At 39.5% G+C, this 13,163-nt stretch overlaps 22 non-coding genes across 22 annotated transcripts; all 22 read right to left on the bottom strand.

Annotated features, from left to right (window-relative positions):
* Nucleotides 1-129: 129 nt before the first annotated feature.
* On the bottom strand, nt 130-203 carry trnai-aau (transfer RNA isoleucine (anticodon AAU)). Its single transcript has one exon. It is a non-coding gene; the product is annotated as a tRNA-Ile (tRNA).
* An 802-nt stretch (nt 204-1,005) lies between these two features.
* On the bottom strand, nt 1,006-1,080 carry trnai-aau (transfer RNA isoleucine (anticodon AAU)). Its single transcript has one exon. It is a non-coding gene; the product is annotated as a tRNA-Ile (tRNA).
* An 801-nt stretch (nt 1,081-1,881) lies between these two features.
* Nucleotides 1,882-1,955, bottom strand: trnai-aau (transfer RNA isoleucine (anticodon AAU)). The gene has a single exon. It is a non-coding gene; the product is annotated as a tRNA-Ile (tRNA).
* An 801-nt stretch (nt 1,956-2,756) lies between these two features.
* trnai-aau (transfer RNA isoleucine (anticodon AAU)) lies at nt 2,757-2,830 on the bottom strand. Its single transcript has one exon. It is a non-coding gene; the product is annotated as a tRNA-Ile (tRNA).
* Nucleotides 2,831-3,078: 248 nt separating this feature from the next.
* trnar-ucg (transfer RNA arginine (anticodon UCG)) lies at nt 3,079-3,151 on the bottom strand. The gene has a single exon. It is a non-coding gene; the product is annotated as a tRNA-Arg (tRNA).
* A 481-nt stretch (nt 3,152-3,632) lies between these two features.
* trnai-aau (transfer RNA isoleucine (anticodon AAU)) lies at nt 3,633-3,706 on the bottom strand. The gene has a single exon. It is a non-coding gene; the product is annotated as a tRNA-Ile (tRNA).
* An 802-nt stretch (nt 3,707-4,508) lies between these two features.
* On the bottom strand, nt 4,509-4,582 carry trnai-aau (transfer RNA isoleucine (anticodon AAU)). Its single transcript has one exon. It is a non-coding gene; the product is annotated as a tRNA-Ile (tRNA).
* Nucleotides 4,583-4,830: 248 nt separating this feature from the next.
* On the bottom strand, nt 4,831-4,903 carry trnar-ucg (transfer RNA arginine (anticodon UCG)). The gene has a single exon. It is a non-coding gene; the product is annotated as a tRNA-Arg (tRNA).
* Nucleotides 4,904-5,386: 483 nt separating this feature from the next.
* trnai-aau (transfer RNA isoleucine (anticodon AAU)) lies at nt 5,387-5,460 on the bottom strand. The gene has a single exon. It is a non-coding gene; the product is annotated as a tRNA-Ile (tRNA).
* A 799-nt stretch (nt 5,461-6,259) lies between these two features.
* Nucleotides 6,260-6,333, bottom strand: trnai-aau (transfer RNA isoleucine (anticodon AAU)). The gene has a single exon. It is a non-coding gene; the product is annotated as a tRNA-Ile (tRNA).
* Nucleotides 6,334-6,581: 248 nt separating this feature from the next.
* On the bottom strand, nt 6,582-6,654 carry trnar-ucg (transfer RNA arginine (anticodon UCG)). Its single transcript has one exon. It is a non-coding gene; the product is annotated as a tRNA-Arg (tRNA).
* Nucleotides 6,655-7,137: 483 nt separating this feature from the next.
* Nucleotides 7,138-7,211, bottom strand: trnai-aau (transfer RNA isoleucine (anticodon AAU)). The gene has a single exon. It is a non-coding gene; the product is annotated as a tRNA-Ile (tRNA).
* Nucleotides 7,212-7,459: 248 nt separating this feature from the next.
* trnar-ucg (transfer RNA arginine (anticodon UCG)) lies at nt 7,460-7,532 on the bottom strand. The gene has a single exon. It is a non-coding gene; the product is annotated as a tRNA-Arg (tRNA).
* A 480-nt stretch (nt 7,533-8,012) lies between these two features.
* trnai-aau (transfer RNA isoleucine (anticodon AAU)) lies at nt 8,013-8,086 on the bottom strand. The gene has a single exon. It is a non-coding gene; the product is annotated as a tRNA-Ile (tRNA).
* An 804-nt stretch (nt 8,087-8,890) lies between these two features.
* trnai-aau (transfer RNA isoleucine (anticodon AAU)) lies at nt 8,891-8,964 on the bottom strand. The gene has a single exon. It is a non-coding gene; the product is annotated as a tRNA-Ile (tRNA).
* An 802-nt stretch (nt 8,965-9,766) lies between these two features.
* On the bottom strand, nt 9,767-9,840 carry trnai-aau (transfer RNA isoleucine (anticodon AAU)). Its single transcript has one exon. It is a non-coding gene; the product is annotated as a tRNA-Ile (tRNA).
* A 248-nt stretch (nt 9,841-10,088) lies between these two features.
* trnar-ucg (transfer RNA arginine (anticodon UCG)) lies at nt 10,089-10,161 on the bottom strand. The gene has a single exon. It is a non-coding gene; the product is annotated as a tRNA-Arg (tRNA).
* A 484-nt stretch (nt 10,162-10,645) lies between these two features.
* On the bottom strand, nt 10,646-10,719 carry trnai-aau (transfer RNA isoleucine (anticodon AAU)). The gene has a single exon. It is a non-coding gene; the product is annotated as a tRNA-Ile (tRNA).
* Nucleotides 10,720-11,521: 802 nt separating this feature from the next.
* trnai-aau (transfer RNA isoleucine (anticodon AAU)) lies at nt 11,522-11,595 on the bottom strand. The gene has a single exon. It is a non-coding gene; the product is annotated as a tRNA-Ile (tRNA).
* A 248-nt stretch (nt 11,596-11,843) lies between these two features.
* trnar-ucg (transfer RNA arginine (anticodon UCG)) lies at nt 11,844-11,916 on the bottom strand. The gene has a single exon. It is a non-coding gene; the product is annotated as a tRNA-Arg (tRNA).
* Nucleotides 11,917-12,396: 480 nt separating this feature from the next.
* Nucleotides 12,397-12,470, bottom strand: trnai-aau (transfer RNA isoleucine (anticodon AAU)). The gene has a single exon. It is a non-coding gene; the product is annotated as a tRNA-Ile (tRNA).
* A 248-nt stretch (nt 12,471-12,718) lies between these two features.
* Nucleotides 12,719-12,791, bottom strand: trnar-ucg (transfer RNA arginine (anticodon UCG)). Its single transcript has one exon. It is a non-coding gene; the product is annotated as a tRNA-Arg (tRNA).
* Nucleotides 12,792-13,163: the final 372 nt, after the last annotated feature.

Below are 13,163 nucleotides of genomic sequence, written 5' to 3'. Positions count from 1 at the left end.
AGGTAGATCATTGAACCTGGATGGGATGTAGTATCAGCTCACTTTCTATTGGATTCTTCTTTGGAATAGGACAGTTTCAGAGGCTGGAATAACACAGACTAAATAAAAACATGGTATCCTGGCAATCCTTGGCCAGTATGGGGATTGAACCCATGACCTTGGCGTTATTAGCACCACGCTCTGACCATCTGAGCTAACCGGCCCTTTTCTCTTGATTTTATCCAACTACAGTAAATCCAGATTTCATGCCAAATGAGAACTTCGAAAATGCAGGCAGTAAACAATTGTCAGTCAGTTGTGAGAGCCTATCACCTTTAATTTCCCCATTAAAATACACGGTGAAGAGAATGAATTTAACTATAATGGAAGTATATTTTGTTGGAAACAAAAATGCATATATCTGATGAAATTCAACTTTGCACAAGACTTCTTACAAATATCTTGGGAGTTTCAACCAAGAAGGGACTCGAACCCTCAATCTTCTGATCCGAAGTCAGACACCTTGTCCATTAGGCCACGTGGTCCCTAAATGCAACAGTTTCATTTTTTTTAACTGCTATTATTCACCTGCAAAGTAGGAGGACCAGAAAAATATCTTTCAACACCTGAGGTTTGCAACGCCATCATGAATTTAAACATCTACTGCAAGTGTGGACGGATTTATCGTTGAATGAGTGTTACCAGCGGGTTTTGAGATTTAACTTACAATCACATAGTATCACCATTACGTTCTGACAATGTCAGGTAAAGACACAGTTTAGATTTTTTTTAATTGGCCTGGGAGAATACTTGAGAATGTTACCAGTGGGATCACCTACTGGCTTGGCATTGCTAGACAGGATGAATGGGTTTCCACAAAAAAATATTTGGATGGAGGTAGATCATTGAACCTGGATGGGATGTAGTAACAGCTGACTTTCTATTGGATTCTTCTTTGGAATAGGACAGTTTCAGAGGCTGGAATAACACAGACTAAATAAAAACATATGATATTCTGGCAATCCTTGGCCAGTATGGGGATTGAACCCATGACCTTGGCGTTATTAGCACCACACTCTGACCATCTGAGCTAACCAGGCCTTTTCTCTTGATTTTATCCAACTACAGTAAATCCAGATTTCAGGCCAAATGAGAACTTCTAAAATGCAGGCAGTAAACAATTGTCAGTCAGTTGTGAGAGCCTATCACCTTTAATTTCCCCATTAAAATACACGGTGAAGAGAATGAATTTAACTATAATGGAAGTATATTTTGTTGGAAACAAAAATGCATATATCTGATGAAATTCAACTTTGCACAAGACTTCTTACAAATATCTTGGAAGTTTCAACCAAGAAGGGACTCGAACCCTCAATCTTCTGATCCGAAGTCAGACACCTTGTCCATTAGGCCACGTGGTCCCTAAATGCAACAGTTTCATTTTTTTTAACTGCTATTATTCACCTGCAAAGTAGGAGGACCAGAAAAATATCTTTCAACACCTGAGGTTTGCAACGCCATCATGAATTTAAACATCTACTGCAAGTGTGGACGGATTTATCGTTGAATGAGTGTTACCAGCGGGTTTTGAGATTTAACTTACAATCACATAGTATCACCATTACGTTCTGACAATGTCAGGTAAAGACACAGTTTAGATTTTTTTTAATTGGCCTGGGAGAATACTTGAGAATGTTACCAGTGGGATCACCTACTGGCTTGGCATTGCTAGACAGGATGAATGGGTTTCCACAAAAAAATATTTGGATGGAGGTAGATCATTGAACCTGGATGGGATGTAGTAACAGCTGACTTTCTATTGGATTCTTCTTTGGAATAGGACAGTTTCAGAGGCTGGAATAACACAGACTAAGTAAAAACATATGATATTCTGGCAATCCTTGGCCAGTATGGGGATTGAACCCATGACCTTGGCGTTATTAGCACCACACTCTGACCATCTGAGCTAACCAGCCCTTTTCTCTTGATTTTATCCAACTACAGTAAATCCAGATTTCAGGCCAAATGAGAACTTCTAAAATGCAGGCAGTAAACAATTGTCAGTCAGTTGTGAGAGCCTATCACCTTTAATTTCCCCATTAAAATACACGGTGAAGAGAATGAATTTAACTATAATGGAAGTATATTTTGCTGGAAACAAAAATGCATATATCTGATGAAATTCAACTTTGCACAAGACTTCTTACAAATATCTTGGAAGTTTCAACCAAGAAGGGACTCGAACCCTCCATCTTCTGATCCGAAGTCAGACGCCTTGTCCATTAGGCCACGTGGTCCCTAAATGCAGCAGTTTCACTTTCTTTTTCACTGCTATTATTCACCGGCAGAGTAGGAGGACCAGAAAAATATCTTTCAACACCTGAGGTTTGCAACGCCATCATGAATTTAAATATGTACTGCAAGTGTGGACGGATTTATTGTTGAATGAGTGTTACCAGGGGGTTTTGCGACTTAACTTACAATCACATAGTATCACCATTACGTTCTGACAATGTCAGGTAAAGACACAGTTTAGATTTTTTTTAATTGGCCTGGGAGAATACTTGAGAATGTTACCAGTGGGATCACCTACTGGCTTGGCATTGCTAGACAGGATGGATGGGTTTCCACAAAAAATATTTGGATGGAGGTAGATCATTGAACCTGGATGGGATGTAGTATCAGCTCACTTTCTATTGGATTCTTCTTTGGAATAGGACAGTTTCAGAGGCTGGAATAACACAGACTAAATAAAAACATGATATCCTGGCAATCCTTGGCCAGTATGGGGATTGAACCCATGACCTTGGCGTTATTAGCACCACGCTCTGACCATCTGAGCCTACCGGCCCTTTTCTCTTGACTTTATCCAACCACATTAAATCCAGACTTCATGCCAAATGAGAACTTCTAAAATGCAGGCAGTAAATAATTGTCAATTAGTTGTGAGAGCCTATCACCTTTAATTTCCCCATTAAAATAGACGGTGAAGAGAATGAATTTAAATATAATGGAAAAGTATTTTGTTGGAAACAACAATGCTCATACCTGAGGAAATTTAACTTTGCACAAGACATCTTACAAATATCTTGGAAGTTTCAACCACGAAGGGACTCGAACCCTCAATCTTCTGATCCGAAGTCAGACGCCTTGTCCATTAGGCCACGTGGTCCCTAAGTACAGCAGTTTCACTTTCTTTTTCACTGCTATTATTCACCGGCAGAGTAGGAGGACCAGAAAAATATCTTTCAACACCTGAGGTTTGCAACGCCATCATGAATTTAAATATGTACTGCAAGTGTGGACGGATTTATCGTTGAATGAGTGTTACCAGGGGGTTTTGCGATTTAACTTACAATCACATAGTATCACCATTACGTTCTGACAATGTCAGGTAAAGACACAGTTTAGATTTTCTTTAATTGGCCTGGGAGAACACTTGAGAATGTTACCAGTGGGATCACCTACTGGCTTGGCATTGCTAGACAGGATGAATGGGTTTCCACAAAAAAATATTTGGATGGAGGTAGATCATTGAACCTGGATGGGATGTAGTATCAGCTCACTTTCTATTGGATTCTTCTTTGGAATAGGACAGTTTCAGAGGCTGGAATAACACAGACTAAATAAAAACATGGTATCCTGGCAATCCTTGGCCAGTATGGGGATTGAACCCATGACCTTGGCGTTATTAGCACCACGCTCTGACCATCTGAGCTAACCGGCCCTTTTCTCTTGATTTTATCCAACTACAGTAAATCCAGATTTCATGCCAAATGAGAACTTCGAAAATGCAGGCAGTAAACAATTGTCAGTCAGTTGTGAGAGCCTATCACCTTTAATTTCCCCATTAAAATACACGGTGAAGAGAATGAATTTAACTATAATGGAAGTATATTTTGTTGGAAACAAAAATGCATATATCTGATGAAATTCAACTTTGCACAAGACTTCTTACAAATATCTTGGGAGTTTCAACCAAGAAGGGACTCGAACCCTCAATCTTCTGATCCGAAGTCAGACACCTTGTCCATTAGGCCACGTGGTCCCTAAATGCAACAGTTTCATTTTTTTTAACTGCTATTATTCACCTGCAAAGTAGGAGGACCAGAAAAATATCTTTCAACACCTGAGGTTTGCAACGCCATCATGAATTTAAACATCTACTGCAAGTGTGGACGGATTTATCGTTGAATGAGTGTTACCAGCGGGTTTTGAGATTTAACTTACAATCACATAGTATCACCATTACGTTCTGACAATGTCAGGTAAAGACACAGTTTAGATTTTTTTTAATTGGCCTGGGAGAATACTTGAGAATGTTACCAGTGGGATCACCTACTGGCTTGGCATTGCTAGACAGGATGAATGGGTTTCCACAAAAAAATATTTGGATGGAGGTAGATCATTGAACCTGGATGGGATGTAGTAACAGCTGACTTTCTATTGGATTCTTCTTTGGAATAGGACAGTTTCAGAGGCTGGAATAACACAGACTAAATAAAAACATATGATATTCTGGTAATCCTTGGCCAGTATGGGGATTGAACCCATGACCTTGGCGTTATTAGCACCACACTCTGACCATCTGAGCTAACCGGCCCTTTTCTCTTGATTTTATCCAACTACAGTAAATCCAGATTTCAGGCCAAATGAGAACTTCTAAAATGCAGGCAGTAAACAATTGTCAGTCAGTTGTGAGAGCCTATCACCTTTAATTTCCCCATTAAAATACACGGTGAAGAGAATGAATTTAACTATAATGGAAGTATATTTTGCTGGAAACAAAAATGCATATATCTGATGAAATTCAACTTTGCACAAGACTTCTTACAAATATCTTGGAAGTTTCAACCAAGAAGGGACTCGAACCCTCAATCTTCTGATCCGAAGTCAGACGCCTTGTCCATTAGGCCACGTGGTCCCTAAATGCAACAGTTTCATTTTTTTTTAACTGCTATTATTCACCTGCAGAGTAGGAGGACCAGAAAAATATCTTTCAACACCTGAGGTTTGCAACGCCATCATGAATTTAAATATGTACTGCAAGTGTGGACGGATTTATCATTGAATGAGTGTTACCGGGTTTTTTTTGGGATTTAACTTACAATCACATAGTATCACCATTACGTTCTGACAATGTCAGGTAAAGACACAGTTTTGATTTTTTTTAATTGGCCTGGGAGAATACTTGAGAATGTTACCAGTGGGATCACCTACTGGCTTGGCATTGCTAGACAGAATGAATGGGTTTCCACAAAAAAACCTTTGGATGGAGGGAGATCATTGAACCTGGATGGGATGTAGTAACAGCTGACTTTCTATTGGATTCTTCTTTGGAATAGGACAGTTTCAGAGGCTGGAATAACACAGACTAAATAAAAACATATGATATTCTGGCAATCCTTGGCCAGTATGGGGATTGAACCCATGACCTTGGCGTTATTAGCACCACGCTCTGACCATCTGAGCTAACCGGCCCTTTTCTCTTGACTTTATCCAACTACAGTAAATCCAGATTTCAGGCCAAATGAGAACTTCTATGATGCAGGCAGTAAATAATTGTCAATCAGTTGTGAGAGCCTATCACCTTTAATTTCCCAATTAAAATAGACGGTGAAGAGAATGAATTTAACTATAATGGAAGTATATTTTGTTGGAAACAAAAATGCATATATCTGATGAAATTCAACTTTGCGCAAGACTTCTTACAAATATCTTGGAAGTTTCAACCAAGAAGGGACTCGAACCCTCCATCTTCTGATCCGAAGTCAGACGCCTTGTCCATTAGGCCACGTGGTCCGTAAATGCAAAAGTTTCATTTTTTTTAACTGCTATTATTCACCTGCAGAGTAGGAGGACCAGAAAAATATCTTTCAACACCTGAGGTTTGCAACGCCATCATGAATTTAAACATCTACTGCAAGTGTGGACGGATTTATCGTTGAATGAGTGTTACCAGGGGGTTTTGCGACTTAACTTACAATCACATAGTATCACCATTACGTTCTGACAATGTCAGGTAAAGACACAGTTTAGATTTTTTTTAATTGGCCTGGGAGAATACTTGAGAATGTTACCAGTGGGATCACCTACTGGCTTGGCATTGCTAGACAGGATGGATGGGTTTCCACAAAAAATATTTGGATGGAGGTAGATCATTGAACCTGGATGGGATGTAGTATCAGCTCACTTTCTATTGGATTCTTCTTTGGAATAGGACAGTTTCAGAGGCTGGAATAACACAGACTAAATAAAAACATGATATCCTGGCAATCCTTGGCCAGTATGGGGATTGAACCCATGACCTTGGCGTTATTAGCACCACGCTCTGACCATCTGAGCTAACCGGCCCTTTTCGCTTGGTTTTATCCAACTACAGTAAATCCAGATTTCAGGCCAAATGAGAACTTCTATGATGCAGGCAGTAAATAATTGTCAATCAGTTGTGAGAGCGTATCACCTTTAATTTCCCCATTAAAATAGACGGTGAAGAGAATGAATTTAAATATAATGGAAGTATATTTTGTTGGAAACAACAATGCATATACCTGATGAAATTCAACTTTGCACAAGACTTCTTACAAATATCTTGGAAGTTTCAACCAAGAAGGGACTCGAACCCTCAATCTTCTGATCCGAAGTCAGACGCCTTGTCCATTAGGCCACGTGGTCCCTAAATGCAACAGTTTCATTTTTTTTTAACTGCTATTATTCACCTGCAGAGTAGGAGGACCAGAAAAATATCTTTCAACACCTGAGGTTTGCAACGCCATCATGAATTTAAATATGTACTGCAAGTGTGGACGGATTTATCATTGAATGAGTGTTACCGGGGTTTTTTTGGGATTTAACTTACAATCACATAGTATCACCATTACGTTCTGACAATGTCAGGTAAAGACACAGTTTTGATTTTTTTTAATTGGCCTGGGAGAATACTTGAGAATGTTACCAGTGGGATCACCTACTGGCTTGGCATTGCTAGACAGAATGAATGGGTTTCCACAAAAAAACCTTTGGATGGAGGTAGATCATTGAACCTGGATGGGATGTAGTAACAGCTGACTTTCTATTGGATTCTTCTTTGGAATAGGACAGTTTCAGAGGCTGGAATAACACAGACTAAATAAAAACATATGATATTCTGGCAATCCTTGGCCAGTATGGGGATTGAACCCATGACCTTGGCGTTATTAGCACCACGCTCTGACCATCTGAGCCTACCGGCCCTTTTCTCTTGACTTTATCCAACCACATTAAATCCAGACTTCATGCCAAATGAGAACTTCTAAAATGCAGGCAGTAAATAATTGTCAATTAGTTGTGAGAGCCTATCACCTTTAATTTCCCCATTAAAATAGACGGTGAAGAGAATGAATTTAAATATAATGGAAAAGTATTTTGTTGGAAACAACAATGCTCATACCTGAGGAAATTTAACTTTGCACAAGACATCTTACAAATATCTTGGAAGTTTCAACCACGAAGGGACTCGAACCCTCAATGTTCTGATCCGAAGTCAAACGCCTTGTCCATTAGGCCACGTGGTCCCTAAATGCAGCAGTTTCACTTTCTTTTTCACTGCTATTATTCACCGGCAGAGTAGGAGGACCAGAAAAATATCTTTCAACACCTGAGGTTTGCAACGCCATCATGAATTTAAATATGTACTGCAAGTGTGGACGGATTTATTGTTGAATGAGTGTTACCAGGGGGTTTTGCGACTTAACTTACAATCACATAGTATCACCATTACGTTCTGACAATGTCAGGTAAAGACACAGTTTAGATTTTTTTTAATTGGCCTGGGAGAATACTTGAGAATGTTACCAGTGGGATCACCTACTGGCTTGGCATTGCTAGACAGGATGGATGGGTTTCCACAAAAAATATTTGGATGGAGGTAGATCATTGAACCTGGATGGGATGTAGTATCAGCTCACTTTCTATTGGATTCTTCTTTGGAATAGGACAGTTTCAGAGGCTGGAATAACACAGACTAAATAAAAACATGATATCCTGGCAATCCTTGGCCAGTATGGGGATTGAACCCATGACCTTGGCGTTATTAGCACCACGCTCTGACCATCTGAGCTAACCGGCCCTTTTCTCTTGGTTTTATCCAACTACAGTAAATCCAAATTTCAGTCCAAATGAGAACTTCTATGATGCAGGCAGTAAATAATTGTCAATCAGTTGTGAGAGCGTATCACCTTTAATTTCCCCATTAAAATAGACGGTGAAGAGAATGAATTTAAATATAATGGAAGTATATTTTGTTGGAAACAACAATGCATATACCTGATGAAATTCAACTTTGCACAAGACTTCTTACAAATATCTTGGAAGTTTCAACCAAGAAGGGACTCGAACCCTCAATCTTCTGATCCGAAGTCAGACGCCTTGTCCTTTAGGCCACGTGGTCCCTAAATGCAACAGTTTCATTTTTTTTTAACTGCTATTATTCACCTGCAGAGTAGGAGGACCAGAAAAATATCTTTCAACACCTGAGGTTTGCAACGCCATCATGAATTTAAATATGTACTGCAAGTGTGGACGGATTTATCATTGAATGAGTGTTACCAGGGGTTTTTTGGGATTTAACTTACAATCACATAGTATCACCATTACGTTCTGACAATGTCAGGTAAAGACACAGTTTAGATTTTTTTTAATTGGCCTGGGAGAATACTTGAGAATGTTACCAGTGGGATCACCTACTGGCTTGGCATTGCTAGACAGAATGAATGGGTTTCCACAAAAAAACCTTTGGATGGAGGGAGATCATTGAACCTGGATGGGATGTAGTAACAGCTGACTTTCTATTGGATTCTTCTTTGGAATAGGACAGTTTCAGAGGCTGGAATAACACAGACTAAATAAAAACATATGATATTCTGGCAATCCTTGGCCAGTATGGGGATTGAACCCATGACCTTGGCGTTATTAGCACCACGCTCTGACCATCTGAGCTAACCGGCCCTTTTCTCTTGATTTTATCCAACTACAGTAAATCCAGATTCCAGGCCAAATGAGAACTTCTATGATGCAGGCAGTAAATAATTGTCAATCAGTTGTGAGAGCCTATCACCTTTAATTTCCCAATTAAAATAGACGGTGAAGAGAATGAATTTAACTATAATGGAAGTATATTTTGTTGGAAACAAAAATGCATATATCTGATGAAATTCAACTTTGCGCAAGACTTCTTACAAATATCTTGGAAGTTTCAACCAAGAAGGGACTCGAACCCTCCATCTTCTTATCCGAAGTCAGACGCCTTGTCCATTAGGCCACGTGGTCCCTAAATGCAACAGTTTCATTTTTTTTAACTGCTATTATTCACCTGCAGAGTAGGAGGACCAGAAAAATATCTTTCAACACCTGAGGTTTGCAACGCCATCATGAATTTAAACATCTACTGCAAGTGTGGACGGATTTATCGTTGAATGAGTGTTACCAGGGGGTTTTGCGATTTAACTTACAATCACATAGTATCACCATTACGTTCTGACAATGTCAGGTAAAGACACAGTTTAGATTTTTTTTAATTGGCCTGGGAGAATACTTGAGAATGTTACCAGTGGGATCACCTACTGGCTTGGCATTGCTAGACAGGATGAATGGGTTTCCACAAAAACATATTTGGATGGAGGTAGATCATTGAACCTGGATGGGATGTAGTAACAGCTGACTTTCTATTGGATTCTTCTTTGGAATAGGACAGTTTCAGAGGCTGGAATAACACAGACTAAATAAAAACATATGATATTCTGGCAATCCTTGGCCAGTATGGGGATTGAACCCATGACCTTGGCGTTATTAGCACCACGCTCTGACCATCTGAGCCTACCGGCCCTTTTCTCTTGACTTTATCCAACCACATTAAATCCAGACTTCATGCCAAATGAGAACTTCTAAAATGCAGGCAGTAAATAATTGTCAATTAGTTGTGAGAGCCTATCACCTTTAATTTCCCCATTAAAATAGACGGTGAAGAGAATGAATTTAAATATAATGGAAAAGTATTTTGTTGGAAACAACAATGCTCATACCTGAGGAAATTTAACTTTGCACAAGACATCTTACAAATATCTTGGAAGTTTCAACCACGAAGGGACTCGAACCCTCAATCTTCTGATCCGAAGTCAGACGCCTTGTCCATTAGGCCACGTGGTCCCTAAATGCAGCAGTTTCACTTTCTTTTTCACTGCTATTATTCACCTGCAGAGTAGGAGGACCAGAAAAATATCTTTCAACACCTGAGGTTTGCAACGCCATCATGAATTTAAATATGTACTGCAAGTGTGGACGGATTTATCATTGAATGAGTGTTACCGGGTTTTTTTTGGGATTTAACTTACAATCACATAGTATCACCATTACGTTCTGACAATGTCAGGTAAAGACACAGTTTTGATTTTTTTTAATTGGCCTGGGAGAATACTTGAGAATGTTACCAGTGGGATCACCTACTGGCTTGGCATTGCTAGACAGAATGAATGGGTTTCCACAAAAAAACCTTTGGATGGAGGGAGATCATTGAACCTGGATGGGATGTAGTAACAGCTGACTTTCTATTGGATTCTTCTTTGGAATAGGACAGTTTCAGAGGCTGGAATAACACAGACTAAATAAAAACATATGATATTCTGGCAATCCTTGGCCAGTATGGGGATTGAACCCATGACCTTGGCGTTATTAGCACCACGCTCTGACCATCTGAGCTAACCGGCCCTTTTCTCTTGATTTTATCCAACTACAGTAAATCCAGATTTCAGGCCAAATGAGAACTTCTATGATGCAGGCAGTAAATAATTGTCAATCAGTTGTGAGAGCCTATCACCTTTAATTTCCCAATTAAAATAGACGGTGAAGAGAATGAATTTAACTATAATGGAAGTATATTTTGTTGGAAACAAAAATGCATATATCTGATGAAATTCAACTTTGCGCAAGACTTCTTACAAATATCTTGGAAGTTTCAACCAAGAAGGGACTCGAACCCTCCATCTTCTGATCCGAAGTCAGACGCCTTGTCCATTGGGCCACGTGGTCCCTAAATGCAACAGTTTCATTTTTTTTAACTGCTATTATTCACCTGCAGAGTAGGAGGACCAGAAAAATATCTTTCAACACCTGAGGTTTGCAACGCCATCATGAATTTAAACATCTACTGCAAGTGTGGACGGATTTATCGTTGAATGAGTGTTACCAGGGGGTTTTGCGATTTAACTTACAATCACATAGTATCACCATTACGTTCTGACAATGTCAGGTAAAGACACAGTTTAGATTTTTTTTAATTGGCCTGGGAGAATACTTGAGAATGTTACCAGTGGGATCACCTACTGGCTTGGCATTGCTAGACAGGATGAATGGGTTTCCACAAAAAAATATTTGGATGGAGGTAGATCATTGAACCTGGATGGGATGTAGTAACAGCTGACTTTCTATTGGATTCTTCTTTGGAATAGGACAGTTTCAGAGGCTGGAATAACACAGACTAAATAAAAACATATGATATTCTGGCAATCCTTGGCCAGTATGGGGATTGAACCCATGACCTTGGCGTTATTAGCACCACGCTCTGACCATCTGAGCCTACCGGCCCTTTTCTCTTGACTTTATCCAACCACATTAAATCCAGACTTCATGCCAAATGAGAACTTCTAAAATGCAGGCAGTAAATAATTGTCAATTAGTTGTGAGAGCCTATCACCTTTAATTTCCCCATTAAAATAGATGGTGAAGAGAATGAATTTAAATATAATGGAAAAGTATTTTGTTGGAAACAACAATGCTCATACCTGAGGAAATTTAACTTTGCACAAGACATCTTACAAATATCTTGGAAGTTTCAACCACGAAGGGACTCGAACCCTCAATCTTCTGATCCGAAGTCAGACGCCTTGTCCATTAGGCCACCCGGTCCCTAAATGCAGCAGTTTCACTTTCTTTTTCACTGCTATTATTCACCGGCAGAGTAGGAGGACCAGAAAAATATCTTTCAACACCTGAGGTTTGCAACGCCATCATGAATTTAAATATGTACTGCAAGTGTGGACGGATTTATTGTTGAATGAGTGTTACCAGGGGGTTTTGCGACTTAACTTACAATCACATAGTATCACCATTACGTTCTGACAATGTCAGGTAAAGACACAGTTTAGATTTTTTTTAATTGGCCTGGGAGAATACTTGAGAATGTTACCAGTGGGATCACCTACTGGCTTGGCATTGCTAGACAGGATGGATGGGTTTCCACAAAAAATATTTGGATGGAGGTAGATCATTGAACCTGGATGGGATGTAGTATCAGCTCACTTTCTATTGGATTCTTCTTTGGAATAGGACAGTTTCAGACGCTGGAATAACACAGACTAAATAAAAACATGATATCCTGGCAATCCTTGGCCAGTATGGGGATTGAACCCATGACCTTGGCGTTATTAGCACCACGCTCTGACCATCTGAGCTAACCGGCCCTTTTCTCTTGGTTTTATCCAACTACAGTAAATCCAGATTTCAGGCCAAATGAGAACTTCTATGATGCAGGCAGTAAATAATTGTCAATCAGTTGTGAGAGCGTATCACCTTTAATTTCCCCATTAAAATAGACGGTGAAGAGAATGAATTTAAATATAATGGAAGTATATTTTGTTGGAAACAACAATGCATATACCTGATGAAATTCAACTTTGCACAAGACTTCTTACAAATATCTTGGAAGTTTCAACCAAGAAGGGACTCGAACCCTCAATCTTCTGATCCGAAGTCAGACGCCTTGTCCATTAGGCCACGTGGTCCCTAAATGCAACAGTTTCATTTTTTTTTAACTGCTATTATTCACCTGCAGAGTAGGAGGACCAGAAAAATATCTTTCAACACCTGAGGTTTGCAACGCCATCATGAATTTAAATATGTACTGCAAGTGTGGACGGATTTATCATTGAATGAGTGTTACCGGGTTTTTTTGGGATTAAACTTACAATCACATAGTATCACCATTACGTTCTGACAATGTCAGGTAAAGACACAGTTTTGATTTTTTTTAATTGGCCTGGGAGAATACTTGAGAATGTTACCAGTGGGATAACCTACTGGCTTGGCATTGCTAGACAGAATGAATGGGTTTCCACAAAAAAACCTTTGGATGGAGGGAGATCATTGAACCTGGA

The sequence above is a fragment of the Gasterosteus aculeatus genome, chromosome 13 (assembly GCF_964276395.1).
Source record: "Gasterosteus aculeatus chromosome 13, fGasAcu3.hap1.1, whole genome shotgun sequence".
Taxonomy (NCBI): Eukaryota; Metazoa; Chordata; class Actinopteri; order Perciformes; family Gasterosteidae; genus Gasterosteus; species Gasterosteus aculeatus.
Note: the sequence above shows the minus strand (reverse complement) of the source record. Positions and strands in the feature narration are given on the sequence as shown.